We start from the raw sequence: 14,410 nt of genomic DNA on the forward strand, positions 1-14,410 counted from the left end.
ATACAGTTATCTAGTAGACAAAGGTTCCAAAAACATACATTGGAGAAATGACAGCCTCTTTAACAAAATGATGCTAAGAAAACTGGAAATCCATATGTAGAAGAATGAAATTTAACCCCTATCTTTCACGCTGAACAAAAGTCAACCCAAAGTGGATCAAAGACCTAGAAATTAGACCAGAAACCCTGTAACTGCTAGAAAAAATGTAGGCCCAACACTTCAACATATCAACACAACAATTAGATTATTAAAGTACAAAAATAAAATAAAATAAAAAATCAATAAGTGGGATTTCACCAAATTAAAAAGCTTCTGCAGAGCAAAGGAAACAATCAAGAGCATGAAGAGAGAGCCTACAGAACGGGAGAAGATCTTTGCCATCTGTTCCTCATGGCATTAGTATCTAGAATATATATAAAAAAAAACTTAATGCCAACCCCCCCCCCCATCAATAAATGGTCAAAAGAACTAAACAGACACTTCTCAAAAGAAGAATTACAAATGGTCAACAAATATATGAAAAAATGTCAACAAATCTAGCTATTAGGGAAATACTAATTTAAACTACATTGAGAGTTCATTTCACTCTAGTTAGAATGACAATTATCAAGAACACAAATAATAATAAATGTTGGTAAGAATATGAGGAAAAATGTACACTAATATATTATTGGTGGGATTGAAAATTAGTGCGACCACTCTGGAAAGTAATATGAAGATTCCTCAATAAAATAGGAATCGAATCACAATATAACTCAACTATCCCACTTCTTGGTGTATATCCCAAGTTTTAAAATCTGCATACTATAGTGATGCAGACACATCAACGTTTATAGCAGCACAATTCACAACAGCCAAGCTGTGGAACCAACCTAGGTGCCCTTGAGAAGATGAATGTTTAGAGAAAATGTGGTATATATACACAATGGAGTACCACTCAGTCATAAAGAAAAATGACCTCATGGCACTTGCCAGTAAATGGATGGAACTGGAGAATCAATCTAACAAAAGAGGTGAAGCAGTTCTGAAATTCATTTGGAAAAAATTTTTTAAAAAACTTGGTCAAGCTAAGTGAAACAAGACAGTCTCAAAAAGTCAAAGGTCAAATGTTTTCTGATATGCCAAAGATAATTCAAAACAAAGTGAGGGGTGTGTGTGTAAATAAAATAAATAAAGAAAAAACAGAAGCATAAAAAGCAGAATCAGAAAGATTTGTGTACGTATAATTGGAACTCAAGAAAGCAGAAATAGAGAAAATGATAACATTTCAAGAGATAAAGCTGAGAATTTTTCCAGATCATATTAAAGGAGATGAATCCACAAACACAAGGAGCATGGTATATATACCAGGCAATATTTTATTTAAAAAAATTACTAGAATCGATTTATTTATTTATTTATTTGTTTGTTTATTTATTTGTGTTGGAGACCAGACCCAGGACTTCACACATGCTAAACAAGTGCTATATCACTGAGCCACAACCCCAGCCCAGAACTGAATGATTCTAATGAAAAAGAGCCACTATAAAAAGCACTTATAGAGAGGAAAGAAGCTGTCTACAAGGGAAAAAGAATTAAGTAGTCAGAAAAAGTAGAACTATATTAAAGTGCTGAGAAGAAAATGAATGCCAAATTTGAATAACTTTTATGAATGAGAGTAAATAAAAGATTTTCAGGTTAAGGAAAAAAATAAGAGTATTTTTCTCCAAAAGATATTGACCAAAGAAAATTCTAAAGGATTACCTTCAGGAATATACAAAGAGGCTTCAAACGAAAGGTGAGAGAAGTAAGAGAGAATTGTGAGCCCAGAAATTAGTAAACATGCAGGTGCCGTCACTCTCTCCATGTACAATCAGTATAAGTAACAATACTTATTTTGTGAGATGAAAAAAGTAACAAAACTAAAATTTTATAACAAGAATATCTTAATTGGGAGGAGAAGGATAATGCTAAAGTACTGTTAGGTTGCTGGATTTTTTTCAGATATCAAAAAATTAGGTGTTATTAATTATAAATGGTAAATTCCAAGAGAGAGGTTATGACTTCCAAAGTAAAGGGTAAAGAAGAAATGAAAATCAGTTTTAAAAACAGCAAGAAAAAGAGCATAAAGTAAAATGATATAAACCAATCCAGAGATAGCAAGAGTTCTAATGTATGTACATATATTAATCTCTAAGTTAAAAGAATAAGTCTGGATTTTTAAAAAGAAAAATCCTGCTATGTACTGTTTAAAAGAGATTAATTAAAATATAATGTAATGGCAAGCCTGGATGTATAATTTTCATTTGAAAAATACATGTTGCCCTATATACGTGTTCATGCATTGGAAAAATAATAGTGTTATGTCCATACTACTCAGACAGACATACATATACAGTGCAATCCCTATCAAGATTTCAAGGGAAATTTTCAAAGAACTAGAAAAAATAATTCTAAAATTTATATTGACCCACAAAAGATTGAAAGGATCCAAGAAATCTTGAGCAAATAGAACAAAATTGGAAGCATCACACAACCTGACTTCAAAATATACTACAAAGTCTACTATAAATATATTAGAAAAATAAACTCCATAGAATAATATACTACAAATCAAAAGAGTTTGGTACTGGCATAAAAACACACATATAGCTCAATGAAACATAATTGAGAATCCAGAAATAAATTCATGCATTTATGAGCAATTGATACTAGAAAAAGGCATCAAGAAGGCACAATCTCCTTAACAAATAATTTTGAGAAAACTGGATATCCACATGCAGAAGAATGAAATTCATCTGGGCAAAGGTAATTATTATTATTATCATTGTTATTTTTGGACATGACATCAAAAACATAGGTAACAAATGCAAACATAGACAAATGATATTGCATCAAACTAAAAGACTTCTGCTCATCAAAAAAAAGCAAAGAAATAAAACAACCAACATATTCCAGAAATAACCTATACAATGATAGAAAATGTTTGCAAGTTATAATTTTGATAAGAACTTAATAATCAAACAATATAATGACCTCTACTCATTAGAAAGGAAAAAAATAACCCACTTAAAGGACCAAGGGCAAAGGACTTGAAATATTTCTCAAGAGAAGACATACACATAGCTACATAGCACATATATGAAAAAAAATTCTCTCACTAATCATCAGGGAAACATGAAATAAAACCACAATGAGATATCACCTCACATCTGCTGGAATGGCTATTATCAAAAAGATAAAAGACAACAAGTGTCAGCGAGGATGTAGAAAAAAAGGAAACCCCTTTGCAGTGCTGATGGGAATGTAAATTATCGCAGCCATTATGGAAAACAGGATGGAGTATTCTGAGAAAAATTTTAAAGGGGCTCCATATGACCCAGCAATCCCATTTCTGGGCATATATATCTGAAGGAAATGAAATCAGTATGTCAAAGGGATATCTGCACTCTCATGTTTATCAGAGCATTATTCACAATAGCCAAAATATTGAGTGAATCTAAATGTCCATCAACAGATGAATGGATAAAGAAAATGTGCCTTATATACACAAAAGTATGCCATTCTGCCTTTCAAAAAAGATTTTGTCATGTGCAACAACATGGATGAATCTGGAGGACATTATGCTGAGGAAAATAGGTCGGACATTAAAAGACAAATACTGATCTCTCTTACATGTAGTCTCTAAAAAAGTTTTAACTCATAGAAGTAGAGGTTAGAATGATGGTTGGCAGCAGCTGGTGGTTGGGGTGGGAGGAAATGGGAAGATGTTTTAGTCAAAAGGGGTAGGTTCCAGAGCTCTATTGTACAGCATGGTGACTATGTTCGATAATATATTATACACTTGAAAATTTCTCAGAGAGTAGATTCTAAATGTTTCACACACACGCACACAAACACACACACAGTATGTGAGGTGAAAGATATGGTAATTATTTTGACTTAATCATCTCATAATGTATGCACACATGAAAGCATAATAGTATGCACCACAAATGTATACAATTTTTATTAGTCAGTTATAATTTAATGCCATGGGAAAATATATACGTTTATATGTATCGGGAAAATGAAAAATGGAATTTCTATATTTTTCACCAAACAAAACAGATACTAACCAAAATCATTATTAAAGACAGAGAGGATCATTACATACAAAGTTTAATTCACCAGACATAATAATTATAAACTTGCATTACCTAAAATCAACCTCAAATATACAAAATTTTTAAAAATAGAAGCACAAAAAGATGCTGACAAATCCAAAGTTATACTGGGAGATTTCTAACTACCTTTATCAACTATTTAGGTCAAACAGAAAAAAAAAATACAGTGAAGATATAGAAGAAAATTAAATGATATAATTAATATACATAACAGAATTAGCAAATATAGTATACAGTTTTTCATAAGTATGTAGAGATTATTTATAAAAATTGGTAACATTCTTGGCTACAAATCACATCTTGTCACATTTTGAAGAATAACTATAATAAGGGATTTGTTTTCTGATCACAATGAAATTAAAGTAAAAATCAATAATAAATTATAAACTAGAAATCATACTCCTAAATAATTTATAAATGAAAGAGGAAATCACATGAAATTATTTCTAAATATAGTAGTAAATGAAAAATGCATTACCTATAAAAAATAAAAAAAATTGTAGTGTACAAATAAAATTATTTAGAGGAAAATTTAGCTACTAAATGCTTATAATGGTAAAAAAGAAAATTAACAAGTTTAGCATCCAATTTAAGAAGTTATAAGAAAAACATATTCAAACAAAGGAGAAAAAAGGAGACAATACAAAATGAGAGAATAAATGTAGTAAGTAGAAAACAAAGATACAATACAGGAATCACCACATCCTAGATTTAGAAAAACCTCAGGTTATTTTAGTGAAGAAGAAAAGAAGATAGAAATAAAATGTACCGGGAATGAAAAAGGCTACCAATAATCATGGCAGATATTTTTAAAGCAAGTGAATATTATGAGATAACTTTTGTTGATAAATTTTGAAGCAGTTACAATGAATAATTTATTAGAACAACTAAGCCTAAAATATTTCCATATTGTTTGTGTATCCCACACAAAGGAACAGTACACAGTGGCAAAATGAATATGAAGAAACCACAAAATACTGCATGAAGAGACAAGTCACAGATGACAACACATGACATGATGCTGTTTTTATAAAGCACAAAATAAATAAAGCTACCCAATAAATTGATTATGACTACTTCTATATGTGATACAGCTATTTATGATTCCTTAAAAAAATAAAATAAGATTATGACAAGTACAAAATTCAGACTTGGAGTTAGCAGTTGGGGCAAGACAAGGGGACCGTTTCGGACATGTACACACAGATAAAAGGAAGAGGTATCACTGTTGCTCTGATTCTTAGGTTGAGTGATGGGTAAATATTCATCTTAATGTTGTGCTCTGAAACTTACATACCTATTGCATTATTTGATGTATTAGATATTACTTTGCAAGTTATAATATATCAATATCTGTATAAGGAAAGGTACAACTTTAAACCTTCCTTCCCACCTGCTGCAGTCAGAAGGCTTTCTCAATCCCCACCTCCTCCAGTGTAGGTGAGAGGCAATGGATGCTAGAGCCATTTTACCAAACAGACTCTACATTTAGAGACAACAAAAAATCGGAGGACATTTCCCCTGAAAAAGATATCAAAAAAGGATTTTAAAAAGGAAAAAAAAATTCTTTCAAGGTGCTTAGACCAATTTATACCTCTATCAAAGTAAAAACAATCAAATATTTGGAGTCCCAGAAGAGAAAATGAAGGACCACCCCCGCCCCCAAGTCTAGAACCCAAGAGGCTGCAAACTTCCCTCAAGCCCAGTCAGCAGTTCAATGTTTTATTCTTACTGGACTTGAACAGGTGAGGGCCAGCAAAGCTTGAGGAAAAAACCCCTCATAGGAAATAGGCCCAACACAAACAGAAAAAAAGAACTCAAGGAACCACAGGACAGAGTGATGTCAGCAAGATGGCAGAATAAGAGTTCTCCAGGCTTCCTTAACATTTCACAGGAATTTCAACCAGCAACTATCCACACAGAAAAGAACACCTTGGTTAAAATCTCTAAAATTGGAAATAATTCTGAGTCAAAATGCATGGTCCATAGAACAGAATAACAACCACATGGTAAGTGGAAGAGAAACAATTTCACATTGACAATGTTGCCATTCCTTCTCTCCACAATCAGCACAGGTTATACAGGCAGGACTCTTTTGGTTTCTACAGAAGGAAAAGAGTATTGGAAAAGAGGTGAGCATCCAGCTTCCACAGCATCCCTAGACTCTTCCTAGGAAGGTTATTTTCATCTTACCTTAAAGAGAACAAACACAAGGATAAATAATGTGGCTAACCATCTGGGCTCAGGTAGAACAAAAGCATGTATCTTATATCAACGCAACACATAGATCTTGTTTATAGCTCTTAGGTATGCAATAGTGGTGCCCAATTGGAGGTACCAGGTAACAACATAGCCCAACTGCAAGGTCAAACTGATTCCTTCTAAAAGTAGAGGGAAGTTCTACATGGCTTGAATCCTAAATGGCTAGCCTCCAGGACCTCCCTTAACTGTTTGTTTCTGAGAAGAATAGCAACTTATCCTATCAATCCAATCATCGACTTTGACTAATTTTGAAGACCTTACCGCAACTCTGTCCAACCAGGGAACTCACATAGTGGTACTGCTTGACCAGAAAATACACCCTGTGCCCTGCCTGATCAGATGAGGTTTCAGTACCCTTCTAGTAACTCAGCCTGATTGCAAAGCTCAGTCAGTGGTCTTGCCAGATAGACGATTCTACCCAACCAAATTCAAAGCATAAGCAGTAACCCAGCCATGTAGAGAACTGAAAAGCAAGTTTTGCCTGCTCAGGGTTGTTAAGAGCTGACTCACCCAGAAATCACAATCTAGACTAAATAGTGAAAATCTATCCCTTTCAAAGAAAAATAACTAGAAAAAGGTGGCTGTCTCCTTAAATGCACAGACACCAATGTAAGAACATAGGATTACAAAGACTTAGGAAACCATGACACCTCAAAAGAAACTAATGAAGTTCTAACAATAGACAGTAAAGAGAGATCTATGAAATGACAAAGAATTCCAAGTTCTACAAAAAGGTTCAGAAAGCTACAAGTATATACAGATAAAAATTTAAATGAAATCTGGAAAACATTGTAGGAGCAAATTGAGAAAATTGACAAAGAAATAGAAACAAAAAAATATGGATTCTAAATAAAAATGCAATGATTAAAATGAAAAATGCAATAGAAAGCTTCAATAGTCTACTTGATTGAGCTGAAGAAATAAGCGGTGAGCTCCAAAATAGAAGATTCAAAATTATCCAAAGAGAGAAGGGGAAATAAAAAGAATAAAGAAAGTCTATGGGAATTACAAGAAGGTATCAAGAGATCCAACTTTTAATAGGAATTCAAGAAATAAAAAAGATAGAGTGCCTGAAAGGGTATTTAAAGAATTACTGACTGAAAACATTCCTAATATGTGCCAGCATCTAGGTACAGGATGCACAGAGGTCTCTAATTAAATTCAATACAAAAAGGAGTTCAATAAGACAATAAGCCATCGAAAACAAAAGATTAAAAAAAATCTAAGAGCAGCAAGAGATAAGACACACATCACATACAAAGGTGTCTTGATGTGACTATTGGTGATTTCTCAGCAGAAACTGTGCATACCAGGAGAGAGTAAGATACTATTTGCAGAGTGCTGAAGGATAAAAGAAAACAGACAACCAAGAATACTTTACCTAGAAAAACTGTCTTTCTGAAATGTAGCAAAAATAAAAATTTTCCCAGACCCCTCCCCGCAAAAATACAACAACAACAACAACAAAAAGCTAAGAGAACTCATACCACTAGACTTGCCTTACAGAAATTGCTAAAGGGACACATTTAAGCTGAAACAAAAGTCCACTGGTTAATAACATAAAAATAACAATAGCATGAAACTTAATGATATAAGTAATACAGAGCCATATTCAGAATACTTTAGGGCTTTAATAGTAGCATATAAAACAATTTTATCCCTAGAACAGAATTAAAAGAATGATTAATAACGACTATAACTAAAATAACTGTTAAGAAATACATGCTACAAAATGATGTAAATTCTGGTATCAAAAACATCAAATGATGTGTGAGGGAACAAATGTGTGGAATTGTTGTATTCAAAGTGAAGCTGTTATCAGCTTGAAATAGACTATTAGAAGGTGTTCTGTATAAGCCTGTGATAAGCAAAAAGTAAAAGTCCACAGTAGACCAAATAAACAAATCCAGAAAGAATCCAAAGCCTACCACTCCAGGAAACAAACTACAAAAGGCAGCAGCAAAAAAGAGAAGGAACAAACAAACAAAAATTGGCAAAACAACCAGAAAACAATTAACAAAATGGTAGCAGTAAGTCCCTATCTATCAACAATTACCTTGAATTTAAATGGATTAAATTCTCCAGTCAAAAGACATATAGAGTGACTAAATAGATTTAAAAAAAAAAAAAAGAACACTTCTGTCTCTAAGAAACTCTCTTCCCTTTTAAGGACATACATAGACTAAAAGTTAAGGGGTATGAAAGAAGAAAAACAATGCTCCAAACAAATGGAAATCAAAAGAGAGCTGAAGTACTTATACTTATTTCAAACAAAATAAACTTTAAGCCAAATACTATAATAAAAGACATATAGGACATTATACAATGCTAAAGGTCAATGCATCAAGAGCATATAACTGTTCTTTTAAAAATTTTATACACACACACACACACACACACACACACATGCTTAGGTGTTCTGATATATCTCCAATATCAGAACACCTAAATATGTAAAACAAATATTAAAGGATCTAAAGGGAGAAATTGCAATTTCATAATAGTAAGGGGCTTCTTTATCTCAGTTTCAAATAATGGACAGATCATCTTGACAGAAAATTCATGAGGAAACACTGGAAATAAGCAATACTTTAGACTGAATGGGCCTAACATACATATACAGAACATTCCATCTAACAGCAACAGAATAGGCATTTTTCTCATGTGTACATGGAAATTCTTCAGGATAGAAGGTATGGGAAGCTAAAAGACAATCGTAGCAAACATAAGAAAACTGAAATCATATCAAGTATTATTTCTAACCACAATGGTCATGAAACTAGAAATCAATGACAGGAGAAATTTTGAGAATTTGTGAATGCACGGGAATTAAACAACATGCTCCTGAGCAGCCAATATGTGGAGAATGAAAGAGAATTTTTTAAACATCTGAAACAAACAAAAAGATATCAAAACTTATGCAGTGTGGCTAAAGCAGTCCTAAGTGGAAAGTTCACGGCAATAAACATCAAAAAAAGGAAGAGATAGCTCAAATAAACAAATTAACATCACAGCTCAATTAAATAGAAAGAGAAACAAACTAGGTCCCATGTTAGCAGAAGCAAACAAATAATCAAGATCAGAGCAGAAATAAATAGAAACAAACAAAAATATAAAAGATCAATACAATTGAGTTTTTTTAAATACAGATAAAACTTTATCTAGATTAAACAAGAAAAAAGAAATATTCAATTAAAATAATAAATGGAAAAGGAAATGTTGCAGCTGATATAAAAGAAGTACAAAGTATAAGAGATAATTACATGCCCCAAACTTGGATAATCTAGGAAAAACTGAATAAATTCCTAGACATGTATGACCTACCAAGACTGAACCATGAAGGCAGAGAAAATCTAAGCAAATAACAAGTAAAAGGATTGAGTCAGTAATAAAATTTTCCATCAAAGAAAAGGCTAGGACCTCATGAGTCTACTGCTGAATTCTACTGAACATTTAAAGAACAAATACCAAACAAATTCACAAACTCTTCCAAAAAGTCGAAGAGGAAGAGGTACTGCCAAACTCTTACCCTGATACATCTATGAAAGTTGCAAAATATATATTAAATACTAAGGAATATATTTAGCCAAGAAGGTGAAAGACTTGCACATGAAAACCATAAAACATTAATGAAAGAAATCAAAGAACACAAATAAATGGAAAGATAAACCTGTGTTCATAGACTGCAAGAATTAATATTGCTAAAATACCCAAAGTTGTCTACAGAGTCAATGCGATCCTTATCAACATTCCTGTCATTTTTCACAAAGAAAAAACAATCCTAAAATTTCTATGGAACCAAATAGTCTGGCCAACCATAACCCAAAAGACAAAGCTGGAAATATCATGATCTGATTTCAAACTATAGTACAAAGTGGTAGCAATTAAAACAGCTTGATATTGGCATATAAATAGACTTATGAATCAATGGAACCAAATTGAGAACTCAGAAATAAACCCAAGTATGTATGCTCAATTGATTTTCAACAAAGATGCCAAGTATGTATATGTATGTGTATATATATGCATATATATGTGTATATAAACATATATATATATACATTAGGAAAAATAAAGTCTCTTTAGTAAATGGTGCTGAGAAATCTGCATATCCTCCAGGGCTGGGGTTGTGGCTCAGTGGTAGAGGGTTTTCCTCATATGTGTTAGGCACTGGGTTCAATTCTTAGCACCGCATATAAACAAAAGAATAAAATAAAAAGGTCCATCAACAACCTAAAAAAAAAAAAAAGAAATCTGCATATCCATATGCAGAAGAATGAAATGGGACTCTTTATCTCACAAACTGTAAGACATTGATTTAGGAAATGATTTTCTGGTTATGGCCCGAAATCATAGGCAACAAAAGAAAAAATAGATAAATGGGATTGCATCAATATAAAGAAAAAGCTTCTGCATAAAAGGGAAATAACTTACCGAATGAAGAGACAGCCTACAGATTACGAGGGTTACTATCCCAAATATATAAGGAATTCAAACAACTCTATGCAAAGAAAACAATTCAAAACAGGCAAGTGATCTGAACAGACATATCTCAAAAGAAGACATACAAATGGCCAACAGATATATGAAGAGAAGTGCTCAACATCGCTAATCATTAGGGAAATGCAAATTAAAACCACAGTGAACTATCACCTTACACCTGGCCAGAGGTGCTGAGAGATGAGACTGGAAAGGGCAGGTTGTAGCCAGATTGTGAAGGGCCTTTGTGGGCTCCCTACAGGTGTTCGCACCACCTCCCATAGTGCATGCCGCCAGATGACCCGATGCATGCTTTCACAAGATCACTGGCTGCACTCTGAATCCGGAGGAAGAAAGAGCCCGGAGACTGGAAGCCAGGTTGGCAATTGTTGGAGTAGCCCCAATAAGCTCAGGATGGGCTGCCCTGGGGGCAGAGGAAGAGGGACTAAGGTGGGCACAGATATGAAAGATCCTGCAGAGGCTGCTCTCTCCTCAGATGTGCGGAACACAGAAAAGAAGTGACTGACAAAGGCTCTCTCGAAGGTCCTCTTCTTCCTTTCTCTCCCCCCCTTCTCTCCCTCTCAATTTATAAATTTAATAAATATATAGATAGCAAAATATATAAATTATTTATATGTAAATCCTTATAACTTATTTATATGTCTAACTATTTTTATATATAAATATAAATTTTTACTAAGGATAGATGTAAAAAGGACAGGGGAGGCAATGAAAAAGTATCTTGTGATCTTGGAAAACTTAACCAAATAACTTTTTCACATAGTTACCAGTCCCTGTTTTCTTGAACCACCTTATCTTGTTCCTTTCTCCATGAAAGGGAACATACTTTCCAAGACTCCTCTTCTGTTCTGTAAGTGAAGTCTTCTTTGCCACTCTCTCCATTTCGTAGGGGGATCATTCACTTTTCCCAACTGATTTCTCATTTCTCGTTACGTTAATTGACACTGCTATTTAACCTGGTATAACGTGCCAGTATTTTGTGCACTTAGCCACATGCCTGTTTACCTGGACAACCACATGGATGAGTTTTACTCCGTGAGGCATCCTGTGCCTAGCACAGCACCTGGCACTCTAGTAAGTGCTCAATAAATGTGTGCTGAGTACCTAAACCTTGGACAGACAAATAAGCGGAAAACAATAAAGACAGCAGTAGGTTTTGTTTGCAAAATTTTGGGTTTTTGTTTTGATTTGTTTGGATGCACTTAGCCAGGTAAAGTCTGTGGAAATACCTAGTAGAGAAAACGCTCAGCATTTGTAAAATTTTGACACGTTCTCCAGTCCATATTAGAATTCTAGGACTTGGTATCCAGAGAAACACACTGGTGAAGATATGAAGCGGTCTTTGGAATTAGTTTGCTCCCTCCAGTCTCCTTGCCTTTTCCTCAGGGCACAAATAGAAGCCGTGGGCAAGAGATGAGGAACCCCAGTGGCCATGTGTGAGGAAAAGGACCCGCCTATGTAATTGGATGTAAAAAAGGAAAATCTCTTTTCGTCAGGCACAGGATTTTGGCTGAAGTTCAGCCACATACCTATTCTAAGCTGAATTTGGGCATAGCCCTAATAATTACAGTTACTCTTTAGAGAAAGAGCCCAAGAGGTTTACCTGGAGATTTTTTCCAGATGTAAGCAGGTATGTGAGAAGCACAGTAATGAAGATGTAAACCGGATGAGGCCATTTTGGGCCCTGTGGTCTTCTCTCCAATCGCTTGAATGCTAGGAGATGTTCCCCAGCAATCACGAGGATGATGCAACACAGCCATCTAACAAACACCAGATGCCTGACTGGCCCTACATGCCGTAGTGTTAAAGAGAAGGGGGGGCAAGACCCCAAGTTTGAATGCCTTTGCAGTTATCAATCTGTCATGAATTGTAATCAAACAGAAACAACCCTCTTTATTCCATCAGATCCTGGGATAGGCCCATCATATGCCCCACAGACATGCTCTGGGTGTGGTTAGAGCCCTCAGGGATCTGTCCCCCTCCTTCATTCTTGACTGACTTAGGGACATCTGTAAAGACACCTAGCTTCCACCCCACCACCTGGGCTCTGTAGTTTCCTAAATGAGAAAAGAGTCACTGGATCAGCTCTACCCCAGACTGGATGTTTTGGTCAAATGCTCTTCAGTATCACCCTTATTTTTTCTTTTTCCCATCTAAGTCCAAAATATGTCTTATTTCCTCTCTTGTGGTACTTTTATAAGGACTATTAAAGCTAGCCCTTAGGGGGAAAAATGAAACTCTTCATCATCAAAGTGTAAAAATACCAAGATGAACCTACATGCTTAATTAGCCCTCTCTGGAAAAAAAAAAAAAGTAACATTGCAGAATATATTTTAGAAGGAGAAATTCCAATTAACTTGAAATGAAATGATTTAGAAATTTCCCCCAGGTGAAAGCCCCAAATTAAAGCCCACAGACACTGAAAACTACAAAGAGCCAGGGACCTATGCTGGAGGCAGTTGAGTGTGGAATAGGGAGCACAGCCTTTGAGGTCTCCTGAACTTGGATTTCAATTTGAGCTCCACCATGTATTGCTAGTACTCTAACTTGTCTTCACTGTTTTGAGCTTTAGCGCCACCATCTATAGACTGGTGATAAGACCACATACTTCACATTAATGGATCAAGTGCCTGATTTATAGAGATTATTTAATATACAATATCATTAAGGTGAAAAGAAACCCCGTGGTGATATAGAAGGCCTTGGGAATAAAACTTCAGGCAACTACATCTTAACTCTTACAACTTCTTCCTGGGCTAATATAAATAACCTCTCTTACTTTGCTTTCAAATAGACTTCTACATCTTTGTCTTGTCATTTTAGTGCTGAACTAAATTAGTAATTTAGTAATTAGTAATTATTTACTAATTACTAAATGACTTGCCCTTCTGGTTATTTCTGAAAATTCCAGGTGCCTGCCCAACCTAATGATACTAAGGTTGCAGGACAGGGGTTGAACCCTTAAGATAAAAACAAGGCTTCCTGGCCTACAAAATCTGACAAGAGAGCAACATCTGTAATCACACTAAAAACTCATGTGGGCTGAGAATCTGGTTTGGCTCCAAATCTCAAATCACCATGGCCTTATCCCATGAGGGTTCCACAGTGCTCCTCACTCACAGCCTTTCGGAGTGGTGGGTAGAGCTGCTTGGTTTAACTATCTTTCAGCTAATACCTCTCAGGGTTGATATAGCCTCTGGGAGCAAGCAGATGGGATGAATTCCTGCCAGAATATTCTCCATTGCACAGAGCAACTTTGCAGGCCCCACATCAAAGTGGTGGAGTTTCCATCAGTTATGGAGCACAATGAACACTAGCTTGGAAGTTGGTTTGGGGTGCTTGTGGGCCTGTTCCATGAACAGTTTTTTAATTCAAACATTTTGTATGCTAGTATCTTCCAGAAGTCATTTCATTGTTAAGATATGGGTGATAATGGCAGTTTTCTGAGAAAAAAAAAAAACTGAAGTCAAGATTCTGGTATATGGCACCTTTGTACCTTCATA

The sequence above is a fragment of the Urocitellus parryii genome, chromosome 5, assembly GCF_045843805.1.
Source record: "Urocitellus parryii isolate mUroPar1 chromosome 5, mUroPar1.hap1, whole genome shotgun sequence".
NCBI classification, from domain to species: domain Eukaryota; kingdom Metazoa; phylum Chordata; class Mammalia; order Rodentia; family Sciuridae; genus Urocitellus; species Urocitellus parryii.